At 43.7% G+C, this 21,348-nt stretch overlaps 1 protein-coding gene and 1 pseudogene across 1 annotated transcript in view; one reads left to right on the top strand and one right to left on the bottom strand.

The window, feature by feature from the left end:
* SERINC3 (serine incorporator 3) overlaps positions 1–21,348 on the bottom strand; it is a 379,749-nt gene that overhangs the window by 320,669 nt on the left and 37,732 nt on the right. The window lies entirely within an intron of this gene.
* LOC101288147 (mitogen-activated protein kinase 6-like) lies at positions 12,256–17,527 on the top strand (annotated as a pseudogene).

The raw sequence follows: 21,348 nt of genomic DNA, 5'->3' as shown, positions 1-21,348 counted from the left end.
GCCCACTCCGTGCCAGGTTACAAGGGTGCAAATTAATCCCATAATCACAAAGACCGGACTACTAACGGTGGCAAAGTATCATCAGTGCCTATGGCTGGGACTCTCGCTGGTCTCTGCCCACTTCCCAAACAACCCGAATCGACGCCCCCCCTCACCGACGCCGCTCCTCCAACCTGGTACTGATCTTTACTATCCCAACTCCATAGTCGCCACCTCACTAAACTCCCTGCACCTCTCAGGTCTCTAAATCAATTCTCCCCAGAGTGTTTTTATAAAATACAAGTCAGAAGATGGCCACTCCTACCCTACCCCAACTCAAAAGTTATACCCGGGCCACAGAGAGTGACATCCGAATTCCACATTGATTGCCTCTGCTCTCCTCTCTCCAGTAACGCGGGTCCAGCTCAGGGCCTTTGCTCTTGCCCTTCCCTCTGCCTGGACGCCCCTTCTCTCATCTCTTCAACTGGCTGCTGATTCTTGCATTGCAGATGTCACCACAAATGTCACCCACTCTCAAGAAGCTGCCAACACAGGGGCCTCTCTGGGGGAGGACTGCAAAACTGGGGATGGGAAGATGGCAGGGAGAAGCGCTTTTGGCTGGGTGACGTTGTGTACTGCTTGAATTTTGTACCGTGTGCATATTCAGATAGATTATTAATTTAAACAGAAGTGTCTCCTTGGAGAGGCCTCTCTGGAAAGTGACCTTTCCCAGTTACTTCCTCTTATGGTGCTCTAATCCTCCTTTATGAAGTGTTTAATACAGTTTGTAATTGCCTTGGTTTTTGTTTTGGTTTGGTTTGATTCTCTTTTTAGTTTATTGTCTATCTTCCCTTCATGAAGACAGGGACTTTGCCTGTCTTCTCTACCACTTAGCACAGTCCTGGCACATAGTAGGTGCTCAATAAATATTTATTGAATAAGTAAAGAAAAGAAGGGAGGGAGAGAAGGAAAGATGTCTGGGATGATAATGGAGAGTTACCCAAGCAAAGCTGGGGCTGGGAGGGTTGGGCTCAGTTCCAAGCAGAGGGGACGGTTGGCTGTTTGAGGACCTGAAGAAGGTCATGCTGATAGGACTGGAGATGCGAGAACCAAGGTGTGAGGCAAGCAAGATAATGTCCGTTTTACAGATGAGGAATCTGAGGCTCAGAGAGGACAAGGGACTTGCCCAAGTCAACCAGGAAGCCAGGGTCTCAATTTAAAATCTAGGGCCCAACTCAAGATCAAATAGAATCTCACAGTGTTTGAGCACTTAAATGTACTAACTTATGAGTTGGGTATTTTTATTATTTCCTCATTTGACTGATGAAGAAACTGAGGCACAGGGAAGTCGAGTGACTTGCCCTGGTCACACAGCCAAGAAGTAGCCGAGCCTGAAGCCTTTCCCTGGGTCCCGATGGGTCCCAGTTTCCACCTCCCAATTCTCCCAAACTTCTGGCCTCACACAAAGCCCCAGCTCAGCCCCTGAGCGGGTGAGTTCAAACCCTGACCCACTCTAGCGCTTTGGGCAAAGCCAGGAAATTCCCTGACACCTTCTGGGGGCTGTTTCCCCCAAATCCAAACTGAAAAAAAGCAAAACTAGCCCTGCTTGCAAGTCTGCTGTGAGAAAAAAGTGATAAAAAATAATTATAGGACTCGTAAGTGATAAAAATAATTGTAGGGCTCCTGGCAAACAGCCTGAGCTGTAGAGATACTGTCTAATGATAGCAGGAATTTATGGCTCTGTGGGCCCAGCCTTTTTGAGGCTGGGGTGATAGGAGTTGGGGTCATGAGTGGGGTCACGGGCAGAAAACTCCCAACAACCCCTTCCTGGGGTGAGGCTTGAGCCCTTCCCCTACCAGCCTGGGCAGTGATTTCTGGGGTTCTTGGACGGCCACACCCCCCCAGCCCATGGGCCCCCATTAGTCATCCATCTGGCTGTGGCTTGTGTCTCTTGCCACTTGCGTTTTAAAAAACCTATAAACTATTAGCACTTTATAGTGACGTGGTTCATTCACTAATTCTCGGGGCCCTGGGGGAAGGCAGGGAGCGGATTTTGGAAGTGGAACGAGATCCAGGGGGTACAGTAACCGGCTCCTCCTGTAGCAGGGGACGCTTACTGAGGCCTACTCTGTGCTACAAACCTTGTCGGAGGAACGTGGTGACTAGACACCGTGACTTGCCCAGGGTCACAGAGTGCCCTGGAGTGGGGGGACAACAGGGCTGGGCTGTGAGTCCCCAACTCCAAGGACTGCAGTCTCCCCATCACAAAAAAGACTGGGAGTGGCTTGTCCCTACAAGCATTCACAGCTAATTCCTAAAGACATCAAAAACCCACTTTAGAACGCTAGTGTATTGTTTGGTTTCATGAAAAACAAAATCTACATAGCAGAAAAGCTCAAATAATGCAGAGAAGCACAAAGAAGAAAGTTCAAAACACTGAAGTTTTACTACCCAGAGAAAAAACCACCAGTAGCAGAGTTAGCAGAGCTAAGGGTTCAAGAGCACAGCCTCCGAGGCCAAAGTGTCGTGGTCTGGGTGGCAGCTCCAAGCTACCCAGGCAGCCTTGAGAGTGTTAACTCTCCCCGGCCTCAGTTTCTCCACCTGCACAACTGGCTAAGGCAGCACCTGCCACACAGGGCTGTTAGGAGCGCTAGAGGAAGAAACTACTTCCAGAGCACCTAGGACAGAACCCACACAGAATAAGTGCTGCTACCTAAGTGATTGTTCAGTGACTCCTCCGCACATAGGAGTTACATCGGCTCGTGGTTTTCAAACCGGATTTTTAAATATACTCAATAAGATATTCTAGGCATCTTTCCATGTGTTTCAGCTCATTATGTAAGGAAGGCTTTTGTTTTTTGTTTTTGTTTTTCTTACAGTAATCAGAATTTTATTTATTTATTGGCTGCACCACGTGGCATGTGGATCTTAGTTCCCCGACCAGGGGTCAAACCCGTGCCCTCTGCGGTGGAAGCGCAGAGTCCTAACCACTGGACTGCCAGGGAATTCCCTGTAAGGAAGGTTTTTGATTTAAGGGTTGAGCAGCTTACACATTCAAAAGCCCCCTCCTGACGCTAGATCTCCACTAGTGCTGTTTGTTCTCTGCCTGTATCTGCCCCAAGAGCTTTCTGTAGATCTCCAAGGCAATCCTGTGTAGAGGTGTGGAAACTAGGGCTCATGGGCAGCAAATAACTTGCCTGGAGTCACAAAGCTGGGACTTGAACCTCTAACATCTGCACTCCAGAGCAGAGCTCAAGATAGAAAAACAAGCATTGAGAACCGAGGAGGGTTTTGGAGTCAGGTGGACATGATGTTGAATTCCTGTTCTGCCAGTACTAGCTGTGTCACCTCAAGCCAGTCCCTTAACCTCCCCAAGCATCAGTTTTCTCATCTGTAAAATGGGGCTGCTGAGCCCATCACACACTGTTGCCATAGAGATTGCTACTCTCTGGCTAATAGCTGTTGTTTCTGGAACAGTAATGCCTGTGGGGCTCCATGCTAAGTGCCTTTCAGACATTATTTCAAGTAACTAATGAGAAGCCCAGGTAAAGCGCATAGCAGGGAAACAGCAACTTGAGCACCCAGAGAATGTATATTTTATAATGGCAGGGGCTTTGGCTGTTTTGCTCATTGTGCCACTTCAAGGCCTTAAACAGTGCCCAGTGCATAGCAGGTGCTCAAAAAAAAAAAAAGTTGAGTGAATGACTTTAATTTAGCCAATATTGATGACAAAAGGGCTCCACGACTTACCAGATATGTGACTTTCGGCAAGTCTCTTAATGCCTCTGAACTTCAATTTTGTCCTAGGTCTAATGGGTACCATGACACTGGCAACATTCATCAGGGGCTAACTCTGTACCGAGCCCTATTCTAAGAGATATATATGAAATATCTCCTTTAAACCTTACAACAACCTTCAAGGTACTATTATCAGCCCATATTAAAGTCAAACCAGCTGAAGCACAGAGAGATTAAGTCACTTGGCTAAGGTCTCACAAGTAGGAAGAGGGGGAGCTAGGATTCAAGTCCCTTAGGCACCTGATGCCAGAGTGCACTGCTTAGCACTATCTAGGCTGCCTTTCTAAGAGTAACCTTCCCTTCCCCTCAACAGTACAAAGAATAAATACATTGTGATCTAGTCATGGAATGGAATACTACACAGCAATGAAAAAGAGTAAGTTACCAATAACCAAAACAACGTGGGTGAATCTCACAACTATGTTAAAAGGAACCAGGCACAAAAGACTACTAGGAAAATTAAAAAAGACTACTAGAGTAGCCTGATAAAATATAGGATGTTCAGTTAAATTTGAATTTCAGATAAAGAATTTTTTTTAGCATAAATATGTCCCACGGGAAATTCAAATTTAACTGATGTCCTGGATTTTTATGCGTTAGACCTCGCAACGCAAAACATTGCACATGTATGATATGATTTACACGAAGTTCAAAAACAAGCAAAATGAATAAATGGTGATAGAAGTCAGGATAGCGGTTGCCTTGGGTGAGAGTGGGGGTGAATGGAAGGGGTGTTAGAAAATTTTTATATCTTGATGTGTGTGTGGGTTACCTGTGTGTGTACGCTTTCAACAATTTATCAAGCTGTACACTTAGTGTTTGTACAGTTTATAAAAGTTGTGAATTGTGACTCCATAAAAATATTTTTTAAATTCTAAAGAGCAATACACCCTATCTTTAAAATCTTTGGTAATAGTATCTAACTGATGGGGTGCTTGGAAGGGTAAAATGAGATAAAGTTTGTGAGTCTCTTAGCACATTTGAAGAGCTCATAGTAAGAACTCAGTAAACAGAAGCTACTATTAAATGTAACAGCTGCATTATTATCACCCCCTTCTGTAATTTTCTCTATTGTAGATTGGTTGGAGCGCCCTCGAGTGTCTATACGTTGTCATAGCACCTCAGTTCCTGCAAAGAACAACCTTTATCCAAGCTTGGAGTCTCAATTCCAAAGGGCAATGCTTTGCTTTGCTTTTGTTCCAGGACCACATAAGGAAGTACCAGAATCCACAGGAGACCAATGTGTCCCAAGTTCAACTCCAGCTCTGCCCACAATAGCCCCCTGAACTGCATCAGAAGGAGGGCAGAAGGGAATGCACAGGCTTGTCTCTCTGACTCATTGTCAAAGCGCGATGACAAACATCATCTTGTTTTACAGGAACTCACATGATAACATTTGAAAGTAGCATTGGACAAGCTACAGAAATGCTTTCACATTAATAATCACAGCTAGCTAGGAGCAAGACGGAGGGGATATGTGTATACATATAGCTGATTCACTTTGTTATACAGCAGAAACTAACACAACTTTTTTTTGTCTTGTTTTGCTTTGGGTCTTTGTTGCTTCGCACGGGTTTTCTCTAGTTACGAGCGGGGGCTACTCTTTGTTGCGGTGCGCGGGCTCCTCATCATGGTGGCTTCTCTTGTTGTGGAGCACGGGCTCTAGGCACGTGGGGTTCAGTAGTTGTGGCTCGTGGGCTCTAGAGCACAGGCTCAGGAGTTGTGGCACATAGGCTTTGTCGCTCTGCGGCATGTGGGATCTTCCCAGACCAGGGCTTGAACCAGTGTCCCCGGCATTGGCAGGAAGATTCTTAACCACTGCGCCACCAGGAAAGCCCAGAAATTAACACAACATTGTAAAGCGATTATACTCCAATAAAGATGTTAAAGAATAATAATAATAATCACAGCTAGCTTTCAGTGGGCCCTTCACGTGTACAGGCACTGTGCTAAGAGATATATGTCCATTTTTCCCCTTTAATCTTTAAAATGACCTGTGAGGCATATATGGTTGTATAGCCTGCTTTTTTCCTCTCAAGAGTATGCTTTGGGCATCTTTCCATGTCGATAAATATAGCTGGGGCAGTAAGTACTTGATTCAAAGCCTGAGAAACTTCAACAGTCAGCAGCCACTGCCCCGGTGAAGATCAATAATAGTTAACATTTATTGAGTGCTTTATTACACACCAGGCTCTACGCTAATTGTTTAACATGAACTATCTCTCGCTTGATCCTTGAGGCAATCTTGAAGTAGCTTCTATTATTATTCAGATGAGGAAGCTGAAGGTCAAAGAGGTAAGGAATTATCCAAGGTCAGACAATGGGTGTAAATGGCTGAGCTGGGATTCAAATCCCTGTCCATCTGATTCTGGCGCAGGGCTCTCAACCAGGAGGCTAATATGGGGGAGGACACAAGGGAAGGTTCCCAAGTGGAGAAAGGAGCCACTGACAAATCCTGAAGGCAGGTAAGAGGGCAGTGTGGGCTGAGGCCACAGGGGATGTGGTTTCCAAAAGGCCACAGTTCTCCTTAGAGGGGACAGGAAGCCTTCCTGGAGGTGGTACCATTTGGACTGGTTCTATGTCTCCAACCCAGAAAGGAGGACATTTACTGGCTTATCAGCTCAAGTGATTTCACATCAGACACACATGGGTTCAAATCCTAATTGTGTCACTCTCTAGATTTCTTTTTTAACAGCATTATTGAAGTATAATTGATATACAATAAATGACACCTACTTAAATTGTATAATTTGATGAATTTTGATATCTGCACATACCCATGAACTCATCCACCACAACCAAGATGATGAACATTTCCATCGCCCCAAAATTTTCTCCTAAGGCCCCTTTATAAGCCGTCCCCTCCTCATTGCATCCCCATTCACAGGCAACCATGGTCACCATAGATTACTTTCTTTCACTATAGATTACTTTAAATTTTCTGGAATTTTATAGAAATGACATCATACAGTTCGTACTTTTTTGTCTGGCTTTTTTCATTCTATTTTGAGATTCATCCATATTGCTCACATAGCAATAGTTTGTTCTTTTTTATTGCTAAATTATATATATATATATACACATATATATTGTTATATATATATATATATATATATATATATATAGTAATACATATATCACAGTTTGTTTATCTCATTCCCCTGTGGATGGACATTTTTTCCCCAGTATTTTGGTCTATTATAAAAGAAGCTGCTAAGAACATTCAGGTACACGTCTTTGAGTACGCAAATATTTTCATTACTCTTGGGTAAATACCTAGGAGTATGATTGCTGGGTCATATAAGTATATGTTTAACTTTTTAAGAAACTGCTACAAACTATTTTCCAAAGTAGGGCAAGACAGTACAACAAAGTAGTTGTGCTATCTTGCACTTCCACCAGCAGTGTATGAGAGTTCTAGTTGCTACAGTTAGTCTTTTCAATTTTAGCCATTCTAGATGCACTAGTTTTCTTTTTTTAATCTGTGGACCCCATAAACAGTTTCTTAAGAAACTGAGCCTCTGTTTTCTCATGTATAAAATGGAGATAATCATGTCAGCTTTGAAAGCTAGTGAAGATACAGTGAACTAGGACATATGGAGACTAGGACACAGTAAGTGCTTCATTAAAGGCGGCTATTTTATTACAACTGAACCCCAGCCATCCCACGGTCTGGCGACTTACCCAGGACACAGCATCCTCAACTAGATGGTAAAGGCTGCCTCCTTTGCATGGGGTCAGTGCTGCTAGCCTGGAGGAATAATAATAGAGACATTGACGGTGCCAGGCACTGTGCTTGGTGTTTGTGTATGTTCGATCCTTATAAAGCTGTGTGAGGTGGTGGTTGTTTTTTTCCATTTTACAGATGAGGAAAACTAAGGTGTAGTAACCAGACATTGGCCAAGGGCACACAGCAGTTAAGTGATTGTGCTGGGTTTTGAACCTAGGTCAGTCCGATCTGGGGTCCACAAGTCTTGCTAATGGAGGACCTGGCTCAGAACTAGTAAGATGGCCCTATCACAAAAGCATGCCCTGGACTTCCCTGGTGGTCCAGTGGTTAAGACTCCGTGCTTCCACTTCCGGGGGAACGGGTTGATCCCTGGTTGGGGAACTGGTTGATCCCTGGTTGGGGAACTAAGATCCTGCATGCCGCAGCGAGGCAAGAAAAAGCATGTCCTGAGGCTCCGGCTGTCTTCAGGCAGGTTCCCTGGAAGTGGAGCCTGAGGCAGGGTTGGGTACTTTGGTTTATTAAGGAGGGAACCTATAAGGGAGGGAGGGAAGCGGATAGGGAGGGAACAAAGCAGGGATGTGGTCTCAGGTGAAGTCTTGCGAGGGGGCTGGTCTTTCGTTCCTGTCCCTCGGTACCAGCTGGTCATTGGCTGTGAGTTACTCTGCGGGTGAGGTGACTCCTGACACAGTTCTCAGGAGAAGAAGAAACAGTAGGCCATTAGAAGCCAACAACTGAAGCATCTGGGGGGGATGGGCGTGCGGGCCCCATAAAGGACCCAAGAGGTTCCCAGAAGCACTCACACTTCTTGCCTGCCTAATGAACCAAGCTCTAGGGCATTCTGTAACATTCACTTCTCAGGCTTATTGTGGATAATTCTCCATCTTGCTGCGACCAGTATGTTGAACAAACCTTACCTGTGGCATGATCAAAACACACTTTTATTTTTGCCTTCCAATGTCCCTTTTAAAATGTATTCAGTGGAGAGACTTTTCCCCACCACTAGGTGAAAACCCATCCCCATTACTTTTCTGCTCACTCTCTAGAAACTGACAGTGCTATGGTCACTTTAGGTCACAAACACAATATCAATTTAGCAAACAGAATGTCCAGTCAAGCTACTAATCAAAACTCCCAGCCTGATTTGGGTTTAGACATTCTCCCCTGGCCCCGCCTGGTACTGCTTCAGCCTGGCAGCCCCACTGCTGCCCTGGAGACGGTAGCGGGGGTAGCGCCTCTCCTTTTCCTCCCCTCTCCCACACATGGGGCCAAGGGGGCTGGGTAGAGACAGGGAAAGGAGAGGAGGGTCTCACTTGACCTGCCGCCATCCTGGCTGGCTCTGAGCTCTCTGTGCCCAGCAGACATTTAAAGCTGCCCCTGGGCTTCCCTGGTGGCGCAGTGGTTGAGGGTCCGCCTGCCGATGTAGGGGACACGGGTTCATGCCCCGGTCCGGGAGGATCCCACATGCCGCGGAGCGGCTGGGCCCGTGAGCCATGACCGCTGAGCCTGTGCGTCCGGAGCCTGTGCTCCGCAACGGGAGAGGCCACAACAGTGAGAGGCCCGCGTACTGCAAAAGTAAATAAATAAATAAAAAGTAAAAAAATAAAGCTGCCCCTTTCTGTCATGGGACGCTGTTGCGGGCTCATGGTAATGGCCATTGTGCCAGCCCTTCTTGACCTTGATGGATGCAAGGGGGTCTCTTCCTGGGAGTCCCTAGCAACTCCTTCCTCAGCCCGTAGGCATCTAACATCGAATTCTAGCTTCTTGCTGAAGGTCCTATGGGACAGGGCCCAAGATGGCCCCTTATATGTGCTCTCTGCCCATGCTGGTCCATGGGAAATACTCAAGCGGACTTTGCCCTGAAGCACCTGGGCGTGTGGCCTGACCTCAGCACACCCACACTCTCTGGCTTCTTCACCAGTGCAGCTGGGCAGCCCATCTCTCCCAGCCTCTAGATGTCTCTGCTCACATCGGACCACAAGGCCCCCACAGGGGTCATATGTTAGCCTCTCCACATAGTCACCTCCTGCAGAAGAGTGCCCACTGCCCCATTCTACCCTTCCCAGAAGATGGCCCCCAAACGAGTCCGTGCTCCTCTTCCCATCATAGGAAAACGTGGGTGAAAGTGGAAGTAATCATACCTACAGGGTTTTTTTTTTTTTTTTTTTTTTTTTTTTTTGCGGTACGCGGGCCTCTCACTGTTGTGGCCTCTCCCGTTGCGGAGCACAGGCTCCGGACGCGCAGGCTCAGCGGCCATGGCTCACGGGCCCAGCCACTCTGCGGCATGTGGGATCTTCCCGGACTGGGGCATGAACCCACGTCCCCTGCATCGGCAGGCGGACTCTCAACCAGTGCGCCACCAGGGAAGCCCCCCATACAGGGGTTTTGAGTGACCGCGGCCAAATTTTATCAGTTGTGAACTTTGGACTGTGCTCTTGAAAAGTGATCACTAGCTGTCACGGCAGAACCTTCTAGAAACATTGGACAAGTCACATCCACCTCCCTGAGCCTCAGCTTTCTCATATCTTCGTGGAGGTGACAATACCTACCTAACTGGCCTATTGTGAAGGCTGAGTGATGTCGTGAATCTCCAAAGCGCTGCCGGATCTGACTCTGGGTCCACAGTCACGGACCAGCAACTCCATCTTCGAGTGACTGTTTCTATGTGATTTTGCCTCCCTGGGTCTCAGTTTTCTCACCTGTCAAGTGTTACTTGTGAGAGCCCCTATCCAATAGAATCTTTGCGAGGTTAGTTGGGTGAATACTTATGAAGCACTTGGCACAGTGCCTGGTATTTGGTAAGAACTCGGTCCTTCTGGGTGTAAATAATACAGTGAGGCTGAGCCGGGCAGGCTCTTCGGGTGGTACTGGGGGTGGGGGGTGTGATGTCTCCATCCCTCCTGGTCCCCTCACCATTCCAGGCCCTGTTAGGGAAGTGCTTCAGCCCAGTTGCCTATGCCTCCAAGCAGTCATGCTGACTCAGGTTAGAAACTCAATGTGTGACCAGAAAAACACAGCTGGGCTCTCACCTCTGCCGGGAAATCCACACAGCCAGCCCACGGCACGTTTTTATTTCAAGTCAGAGAGGTGACCAGCTCTATTCTGGGTCCTGATTCCGAGGCTCTTATGAGCAAAAAGCTTGGCGCACAGAGAAACAGAAGTCCCTGGCTCACGGGGCCCACAGATCACGAGCTTCGCACGACTCCCTGATGGGGTCAGGCATATCTGGCACCCGCCAAGCCCCTGACTTCTCCCAGCCCCGGTCTGGATAATTCTCAAGCCAAGTCAGGCACTGGACGGCTGGTTGGGCAACCCATGACCTCAGACTGGGTCAGATCCATCTGGTGAGCATCCGGTTAAGAGCAGGGAACATTTCGTCCTTCAGATTGACAGGGCCAAAGAGTATGAACCCTCCCCAACCATGATTCAAACCCATGACATGGCCATTTACTTTGGGCAAGTTCCTTCACGCCTCTGAGTTCTCATCTGTCAAATGCAGGCTAACGAGCATCTGCACCTTCTAGGACTGTTGTGAGATTCAGGTAATGAGTGTCAAGGGATGGCACAGACATTGGCAGGCACTCTATAAGGGAGGTGGAGGGTTAGTATCACAAACAGGGGCACTGGGCACCTATAGAAAATAGTAAGAGCCACTGGGGAGCCAGACTGCCTGAGTTCCAAACCAGGCTACTCTCACCTTCTGTGTGGCCACGGAAAACCTTTCTGAGTCTCAGTTTTCATCTCTGTAAAATGGGAATAATAATAATAGGGTTATGAGGAGTCCGTTAGATTAGATATGCTGGGAACAGTGCCTGGCACATAATAATCACTTAATAAGCATTAACTACTTTTGATTAGTCACACAAGTTAGTCATGGCACTGAAATCACACCGGTAAGGGTGTTTGACAGGATTAACAGGGACCGGAACTCATATTTAGTGAGTACCTACTATGTAGCTGGTGCTCCCAGAAGCCATATATTCATAGATGTGTATATGTACACACATCCACAAACACACAGTGAGGTAGGTGCTTATGTTTTCATTTTCTAAAACCTTTATATTGTAAAACAAACTACAGATGCAGAAAATCATACAAATTAAAATTGTGGCTTAGTGAGTTATCTCAAGGGAAACACCCTTGTACTTACCACCCCGTCACAACATAGAACTTTGCAGCCACCCCAGAGGCGCTTCCATGTACCCAATCCCAGTCATAGCCCCTCCCTCCCCACAAAAGTAACCACTTACCTGACTTTTATAGTAATTTTATCCTTGCATTTAAAAAAAATTTTATTAATTTATTTATTTTTGACTGCATTGGGTCTTCGTCGCTTTCGCTAGTTGCTGCGAGCGGGGGCTACTCTTTGTTGTGGTGTGTGGGCTTCTCATTGCGGTGGCTTCTCTTGTTGCGGAGCACGGGCTCTAGGCGTGCAGGCTTCAGCAGTTGTGGCTCGCAGGCTGTAGGGCACAGGCTCAGTAGTTGTGGCGCATGGGCTTAGTTGCTCTGCGATATGTGGGATCTTCAAGGACCAGGGCTCGAACCCGGTCTGCTACAGTGGCAGGCAGATTCCTAACCACTGCGCCACCAGGGAAGTCCCTAGCCTTGCATTTCTAAGTGGTTTAATCATCCAAGTGTGCATCCCTAGACATTAAAGTTTAGTTTTGCCCATTTTAAAAAAATTTGATATGTTTTTAGGCCTCTTTTAATCCAAAATTTCCGTCTATATCTCTTTCTTTCCCTTGCAGTTTATCTGTTGAAGAACTGAGGCTGATTGACCTGGACAGTTTCTCAAAGTCTGGATTTTGTCAATTGCATCCTCATACTACAGCTCAGGATGGCCCTTTGACCTCTTCATTTCCTGCAAATTAGCAGCTGGATCAGACCTAGGTTCCATCCTGTTGGCATGATTTCAGGCAGCTCTGTGTTCTTTTATCGAGAAGCACATAGATGGCTGGAGTTTTGCTCTTTTCTTGATGTTAGCTGCTGTTGTGTACAATGGCTAAGATATATTAATACATTGCAGGTTGCAAAATGACAATATGGCATCATTTTTTTCCTGTATTAGTGGTAATAAATTCATAAGAAGATGCTTTTCTTAATCTATGACTTGTTTACCCAGTGGTAGAGTTCGCACAGGAAAAGCAATGCCATCCTCAGAAGGTAAGCAATTAGTGTTTTTGCCAAATATTATTATGAACTCAAGGACTGAAACATACTTGATGAGTTTCAGTCGATTGCAGTTATTGTCTTTGTTGCAGCTGAAATTGTCCCATCTTCTGGTTGGTTTCTGAGTCCTTTGGATGTGACCCTAGGGCCTTTGATAGCTTCCTTGTTGTCTGATATGACAAGATATTCCAGGCTTATCTTGTATATTTCCTGCTGCTGACCTAGAATCAGCAGTTTCTCCAGGATGTCCTTTTATTTTTTTAAATAGAAAATGGCATTTCAAAACTAGAATCTGAGTGGTAGGTACTACTAGAATAGTCATTGCTTCTACGCCTTTCTAGCGGATAGAACTAGGTATTTTATATCTAGAAATGTTTATATATAAATATATACATATATAAAATATACCTACATATGTATATGTGTACAAATATACATATATATGTATACACATATAAAAATATGTATATATGTATATATGTATACATACATATGTATATTTTATGTATGTATATATATTTATATGTATGTGTGTATATACATACATAGTATGCATTTCTTTTTTTAAAAAAGGCACCTCTTGAACTCACACTGATTTTTCCAATGCAAATACAGCATTACAGGGCTTTTAATTAACCTCTTCTATATTACATCTGTATGTCCTTTCCCTCCACACTTAGAATATTTGATTTTCAAGGACACAGGAGATGATAAAATTGAAAGATTCTATAATTACTGATTTGCTTTAGCCCACTTTACACATACAACAGTCTTAGAATAACTATAGTAAAACTACCACTGTCAATTAGAATATTGAAAATGGATACAAAAAATTTTGATACACCGTTCCCATTCTCTACCACTCTGAGGGACTGTACTACAGCTACACTGTTAGAGCATATAGGCATTACATGCTTTATTGTCTCTCTTTTTACCATCATTTAGCTTTAGTTCTACCAGTAGATATATATTGAATGCTTAACCATTCCTGAAGCTCACTCCCTAGTAGACTCTTCAGAAAGGGCTCATGGAGAAAGTACTCCCTGAGTGCTTTCAGGTTGATAACAGTTCTTTACAGAAAGTCAGTTTTGCTGGATATAAAATCTTTGACTCATACTTTCTTTCTTTGAGTATCTTGAATATATTACACCATTTGTTTCCGGCAGAAAGCACTGCTGATGAAGGGTCTGATTATAACCTCATAATAAAATCTTTTTGTCTAGATGCCCAAGATGCCTAAAGAATTTTTCTTGGTTACATGGCAGTGACTGCAGCAAAGAGAGAGCCACAGAGATGCCGCTGCTGGCAGCACAGCCGGAGACCTGAGCCGACACTGGGGGCTGTCCGTGGGCCCCCGCACTTCCTAGATGAGTCAGGGAAGTCCCATTGTATCAGAGTAAGATGGACCTTAGCTCTGATTGTGATTGTGGTGAGCTGGACCCACCTGATCACTAACAAAAGACATCTGTTAACCAACAGCCACCAGGGCTTCCTGTTGAAATATACAGCAACAAAGGAAGAAAAGAAGCAAAAGGGAAACAGTGCTTACCGGCACCTTAGAGTGATGCTGGCTGCTCAGGACCAGTCCATCACTGAATGTATCTGCCCTGTGAGGAGAATGTTCATAGAAGCCTGTTGTGTGCATATTTATTCACATTTTTGTTCAATGTTAAATCCTTCAGCACAGTAAATCTGAGTGCATAGTAGGTCATTTCGTTCCGTTTGAGTTTCTTGAGTGTTTTCTTTAAATATCTGCAAAGTTGCTGCCCCTTTCTTGAACTATGAGTACTGCAATCTTTTTCATTCTCAGTATGAGTAGAGCTATTGGAGGTTTAAATCTAAGGGGAACTCAACGGGCCTGGTTGGCATATGCAATGAAACCATCTTGCTGTGGAAGCAAAATTAATTTTTTTCTACCTTTTTGAAAGATCTTTCCTTTTGAGGCCACTTTTCTTCCTTATTTACACAAGTTCAACAATTCAGAAGGAAAAGGCAATAGTAAGGGTTTCAAAATGGCAGAGAAATTTGAAAGTCTCATGAACATTCATGGTTTTGATCTGGGCTCTAGGTATATGGACTTAAAACCATTGGGTTGTGGAGGCAATGGCTTGGTTTTTTCTGCTGTAGACAATGACTGTGACAAAAGAGCAGCCGTCAAGAAAATTGTCCTTACTGATCCCCAGAGTGTCAAACATGCTCTACGTGAAATCAAAATTATTAGAAGACTTGACCATGATAACATTGTGAAGGTGTTTGAAATTCTTGGTCCTAGTGGAAGCCAGTTAACAGATGTTGTGGGGTCTTACCAAGCTGAACAGTGTTTACACTGTTCAGGAGTACATGGAGACAGACTTGGCTAATGTACTGGAGCAGGGCCCGTTACTGGAAGAGCATGCCAGGCTTTTCATGCATCAGCTGCTACGTGGGCTCAAATATATTCACTCAGCAAACGTACTGCACAGAGATCTCAAACCAGCTAATCTTTTCATTAATACTGAAGACTTGGTGCTGAAGATAGGCGACTTTGGTCTTGCACGGATCATAGATCCCCATTGTTCCCATAAGGGTCATCTTTCTGAAGGATTGGTTACTAAATGGTACAGATCTCCACGTCTTTTACTTTCTCCTAATAATTATACTAAAGCCATTGACATGTGGGCTGCAGGCTGCATCTTTGCTGAAATACTGACTGGTAAAACCCTCTCTGCAGGTGCCCATGAACTTGAACAGCTGCAGCTGATTTTAGAGTCTATTCCTGTTGTACATGAGGAAGATTGACAGGAGCTTCTCAGCATAATTCCAGTTTACATTAGAAATGACATGACTGAGCCACACAAACCTTTAACTCAGCTGCTTCCGGGAATTACTCGAGAAGCACTGGATTTCCTGGGACAAATTTTGACATTTAGTCCCATGGATCGGTTGACAGCAGAAGAAGTGCTTTCCCATCCTTACATGAGCATTTATTCTTTTTCAATGGATGAGCCAATTTCAAGTCATCCTTTTCGTATTGAAGATGAAGTTGATGATATTTTGCTTATGGATGAAACTCATAGTCACATTTATAACTGGGAAAGGTACCATGATTGTCAATTTTCAGAGCATGATTGGCCTATACATAACAACTTTGATATTGATGAAGTTCAGCTTGACCCAAGAGCTCTGTGCCATGTCACTGATGAAGAAGAAGTACAAGTCGATCCTTGAAAATATTTGGATGGAGATTGTGAGAAGCATTTGGAGGATCCTGCTTTTGACACCAGTTACTCTACTGAGCCTTGTTGGCAATACCCAGATCATCATGAAAACAAATATTGTGATCTGGAGCGTAGCCATATTTGTGACTACAAAACGAGGTCATCATCACATTTAGATAACTTAGTCTGGAGAGAGAGGGAAGTTAATCATTACTATGAACCCAAGCTTATTATAGATCTTTCCAATTGGAAAGAACAAAGCAAAGAAAAATCTGATAAGAAAGGCAAGTCAAAATGTGAAAGGAATGGATTGGTTAAAGCCCAGATAGCTCTAGAGGAAGCATCGCAGCAACTGGCTGAAAAAGAAAGGGAAAAGAATCAGGGATTTGACTTTGATTCCTTTATTGCAGGAACTATTCAACTTAGTTCACAACATGAGCCTACTGATGTTGTTGACAAATTAAATGACTTGACTAGCTCAGTGTCCCAACTAGAATTGAAAAGTTTGATATCAAAGTCAGTAAGCCGAGAAAAACAGGAAAAAGGAATGGCCAATTTGGCTCAATTAGAAGGCTTGTACCAGTCTTCTTGGGATAGCCAGTTCGTGGGTGGTGGGGAGGACTGTTTCCTCATAAATCAGTTTTGTTGTGAGGTAAAGAAGGATGAGCAAATTGAAAAGGAAAACACTTACACCAGTTACCTGGACAAGTTCTTTAGCAGGAAAGGGGATACTGAAATGCTAGAAACTGAGCTGGTAGAGGATGGGAAGCTTGGGGAGAGAGGAAATGAGGAAGGATTTCTGAACAGCAGTGGGGAGTTCCTCTTTAACAAGGAGCTTGAATCCATAGGCATCCCACAGTTTCACAGTCCAGTTGGGTCACCACTTAAGTCAATACAGGCCACATTAACACCTTCTGCTATGAAATCTTCCCCTCAGATTCCTCATAAAACATGCAGCAGCATTCTGAAACATCTGAACTAAAACACTCAGCAGACATTTCTTTTTGTATTCTTCATGAAATGTGTTTTGTCTTCTTTATTACTAATGTTTAAGTCATTTTTTAACTTGAATCAGATGGTGTCATTTAGAAAGGATTTTTTCTTGGTTTTTAGAATCCAGACTTTTTTCCTACATGTGAGATGGTTTTCATTTTAACTGGCATGTCGTTTGCACACAAAAATAAAGAATAGAGCAAAATAATGCAATGCAGGAGGAGACAAAAGAAATGCACTAAGACAAGTAAAAAACATTCTCTCATAGAACAATGATCTGTTTTACAGGAAACAAAAATCTTGCCTTGAATTTACACAGTGAGACTGTACATAATTGCATGAAAATATTTTTTTCCTAAAACATTTTTCATTCATGAGTATTTTCAAGTTTTTCATACTGTACACATTTCTTAAAAACACATGATACCAGCAGCAACTGGAAATGACTGCCAAATTTGGTACACGTATTATCTACCTCAAGGTAACAAAAGTATGTGGCAAAACATATACCACCCATAGTGCTTCACAATATGCACTTCTATTAGGCCAACTTTTATTGTAGTAAACTATTCTTAATAAGATTCACTCACCATTTATAAATGTTCTGGTATGCATTCTTTATAGTGAAGTGTTACTACATCACATCTTATTTATTTTAGCAAATCAATATATTTTCTGTATTTAATTATAAAAAGTTAACTTAGTTTTTGAAATTTATTTGCAAATACACTTTTTCCATTTGGCACTACGGTTTGTTGCCTACTTAGCGGAATATATAATGTCAGCTTATCCTAAGGCTGTTCATGTACTTAATTTACTTAAGTATTCATTTTAACTAAAGCGCTCACCGCATATAGGAATTTGTAATTTGGAGGTGCTTGATCTATCTACAAAGAAAAATTAGGAATTACTTTATTATAAAATGCTCCTAGAAATCTTAATTGTGTTTATTTAAAAAAAACTGTAATGTTAGATCTGTGTGCATGGAAGTAATTAAGGTACATCATTATTGTAGTTTAAAAGTTGTACATGAGGAGCTTCCCTGGTGGTGCAGTGGTTAAGAATCTGCCTGCCAATGCAGGGGACACGGGTTCAAGCCCTGGTCCAGGAAGATCCCACATGCTGCAGAGCAACTAAGCCCATGTGCCACAACTACTGAGCCCACGTGCTGCAACTACTGAAGCCCAGGCGCCTAGAGCCCGTGCTCCACAACAAGAGAAGCCACCGCAGTGAGAAGTCCAAGCACCACAAAGAAGAGTAGCCCCCGCTCGCTACAACTAGAGAAAGCCTGCGCTCAGCAAAAAAGATCCAACGCAGCAAAAAATAAATAAAAATAAAAATAAATAAATGTATGGGAAAAAAAGTAGTCATGCATTAAATACTAATATGGAATGATCACCACGATGTATTTTTAAAAAAAGTTGTACATAAAATTTTTTTCTTTTCTCTTTAAAAACTAGTCATTTTACCAAACTATGTCGTTTTTTAAAATTTATTTAATTAATTAATTAATTTATGGCTGTGGTGGGTCTTCATTGCTGTGCGCGGGCTTTTCATTGCGGTGGCTTCTCTTGTTGCAGAGCACGGGCTCTAGGTGTGTGGGTTTCAGTAGTTGTGGCATGTGGGCTCAGTAGTTGTGGTGCATGGGCTTAGTTGGTCCATGGCATGTGGGGTCTTCCTGGACCAGGGCTCGAACCCATGTCCCCTGCACTGGCGGGTGGATTCTTAACCATTGCGCCACCAGGAAAGTCCCTAAACTATGTCTTGATACTGGTCATTCTGGGTCGTTGATGTATTCCCTTGCTTTGATTTTTTTTTTTCCCTTCAGTGACTCCTGTTATTCATATGTTGGATTTTCATTGCCCATCTTTAATATATGTCACTTCGTCTCAAATTCTTTCATTTTTAATTTTCATTTTTACAAATTACCCTCTTTTTCCTATTTATCTCAAAACACTATTTGCTGATTTTATTTTTGCCCTTATATTCCATTTAGTTTAGTTTTCATTTTTTAAAATAGTTTTTCTTTTATCTTTAGTTCTTGCACAAGATATCACCCCTTTTCTGGATTTTTATAATTCTGATTTATGTTGTTCTTTTTTTGTCATATCACTTTGTGAATATCTTTAGCCTGTTTTAATCTTTTTTTAAAAATGTCTTTTTGGAATGCTTTCACTGTCTGTAGGCATGTTATTTTCCTCTTTATTCTCTCTCCCTCTGTCTCGCTCTTTCATAGTAAATTTTGTATTCCTAGGATTTGACTTTGATACTTTTCCATTGCTTGTTTTAATGTGAGATTGTTTTTTCTGAACACTGAGAAGGAGGCTTAGTTACATATTGTTAAAAAAAAAACAAAAAACTATGGCCTGTTCTCTGAGGTTTTTCTGGCTCGGCTCTGTACCCTGTCCCCACTTTCTTTTTTTATTTTATTTTATACTGGGATATAGTTGATTAACAATGTTGTGTTAGTTCCAGGTGTACAGAACAGTGATTCAGTTATATATTCATATACATCTGTTCTTTTTCAAATTCTTTTCCCATTTAGGTTGTTACATAATATTGAGCAGAATTCCCTGTGTTATACAGTAGGTCCTTGTTGGTTATCCATTTTAAATATAGCAGTGCGTACATGTCAATCCTGAACTCCCTAACTGTCCCTCCCCTCCACACTTCCCCCTGCCCCCACTTTCATCTAGCCCTTTCTTTCATGTCTGCTTTCCTTATTCTGCTAAGTTTTGATTCCCTTCCCTATCGTTTCTCCTCAGCACAGGACCTGCCTGGAAGACTTGGTGGTTATTTCAAGAATTCAAAGGTGAGCTTACCTGGTGGCGCAGTAGCTGAGAGTCCGCCTGCTGAAGCAGGGGACACGGGTTCGTGCCCCGGTCCGGAAAGATCCCACATGCCGTGGAGCGGCTGGGCCCGTGAGCCATGGCCGTTGAGCCTGCGCGTCCAGGGCCTGTGCTCCGCAACGGGAGAGGCCACAACAGTGAGAGGCCCACATACCGAAAAAAAAAAAAAAAGAATTCAAAGGAGTTAAACTCCATTAGCCCATAGGCCTTATGGCAGGGCCCTTGCCCTCACCCACGATAGGAGCCGGCACAATCCTTTCCAGTGTCAGCCGCTGTTCTCAGATTGCCCCGCCATGGGGCATGGGGCAGGCAGGAAGATCAGAGTCAGCAGTAGATATGACACCAGAAGTAAGAGGTTAAAGCAATTCAAGGAAGGGATCATGATTTATGGAATGCAAGTGGCCTCTGGAAGCTAAAAAGGCAAGGAAATGCATTCCCCCCACACACACACTGAAGTCCCCAGAGAGAATGCATCCTTGCCAGCACCTTGACTTCAGACTTCTAACCTGCAGAACTATAAAATAAATTTGTGTTGTTTCAAGCCACTAAGTTTGTAATAATTTATTACAGCAGCAATATGAAACTAATACATAGATTTAGGGAAAAAAATCGAACATAAACACAGGATGTCCAGGAATTCCCTGGTGGTCCAGTGGTTAGGACTCCGTGCTCTCATTGCCGAGGGCCGAAGTTCAATCCCTGGTTGGGGAACTAAAATCCCACAAGCTGCGTGGTGTGGCCAAAACAATTTTTAAAATTAAAAAACCCCAAAAAGACCGCAGGATGCCCAGTTAAATTTGAATTTCTAATAGACAACAATTTTTTGGTATAAGTACATCCTAAAAGTTGCATACTTAAAAAGAAATTATTGTTTGTATGAAATTCAAATTTAACTGAGTCTTCTGTACTTTATCTTAGAAGTGATAGAGCCAGAGCAGGAGTGAAACCCAGGATCCTCCACCCCTACCCCCAGCCCATCTAACATCTGGCAGAAACTGTCATGTTCCTCTGGCCCACCTATGTCAGTTCCCATCTCCCTGCAACTCCTCTTGCCCCAAGGGTAGGGAAAGGAACAGATTGTTTAAGGTCATCTCCTGGATACTCCTTTGGGCTGTTGAGTCCTCCTGGACCACACAATTTCTCTCTAGAAATGGTTTAGTGTCTTTACCAAGACATTAGTATTACTCTGCTTGAAAGCGGGGCCTCAAGATCGTCTCAAAGTTGTAGCTGCACAAAATATATGGGTGGGGTGGGGCGGGGGGGGGTTGTGCTGGGGGTTTTAATGGACTGGAGGCGGGCGCTAGTAAAGCCTTTTTCAAACTACCACTTTCTGAAAAGGACTTCATGAACCCAAAGCAGGAAACAATTATTGAATCAATATTCCAGAGCAAGAATCATGTTACAGATGAGGAAACTAAGGCCCAAGGAGGAATGGGGACTTGCTCAAAGTCACTTGGCTAAAGACAGACAGATGTCCCCTGAATTGGAATCTTACCCTTTGGAGCAGCCAGCCCTGGTGGCAGCTCTGGTGGGGAGAATTGTGGAATGCTAATCCCAAGGTCTAGGTTTGAAACTCTATACTTCATTGATTGCGTTTCCCTTTCATAAAATAGTAGGATTCCATTTGAGGATTTAA

The sequence above is a fragment of the Orcinus orca genome, chromosome 16, assembly GCF_937001465.1.
Source record: "Orcinus orca chromosome 16, mOrcOrc1.1, whole genome shotgun sequence".
In the NCBI taxonomy this organism is placed as follows: domain Eukaryota; kingdom Metazoa; phylum Chordata; class Mammalia; order Artiodactyla; family Delphinidae; genus Orcinus; species Orcinus orca.
Note: the sequence above shows the minus strand (reverse complement) of the source record. Positions and strands in the feature narration are given on the sequence as shown.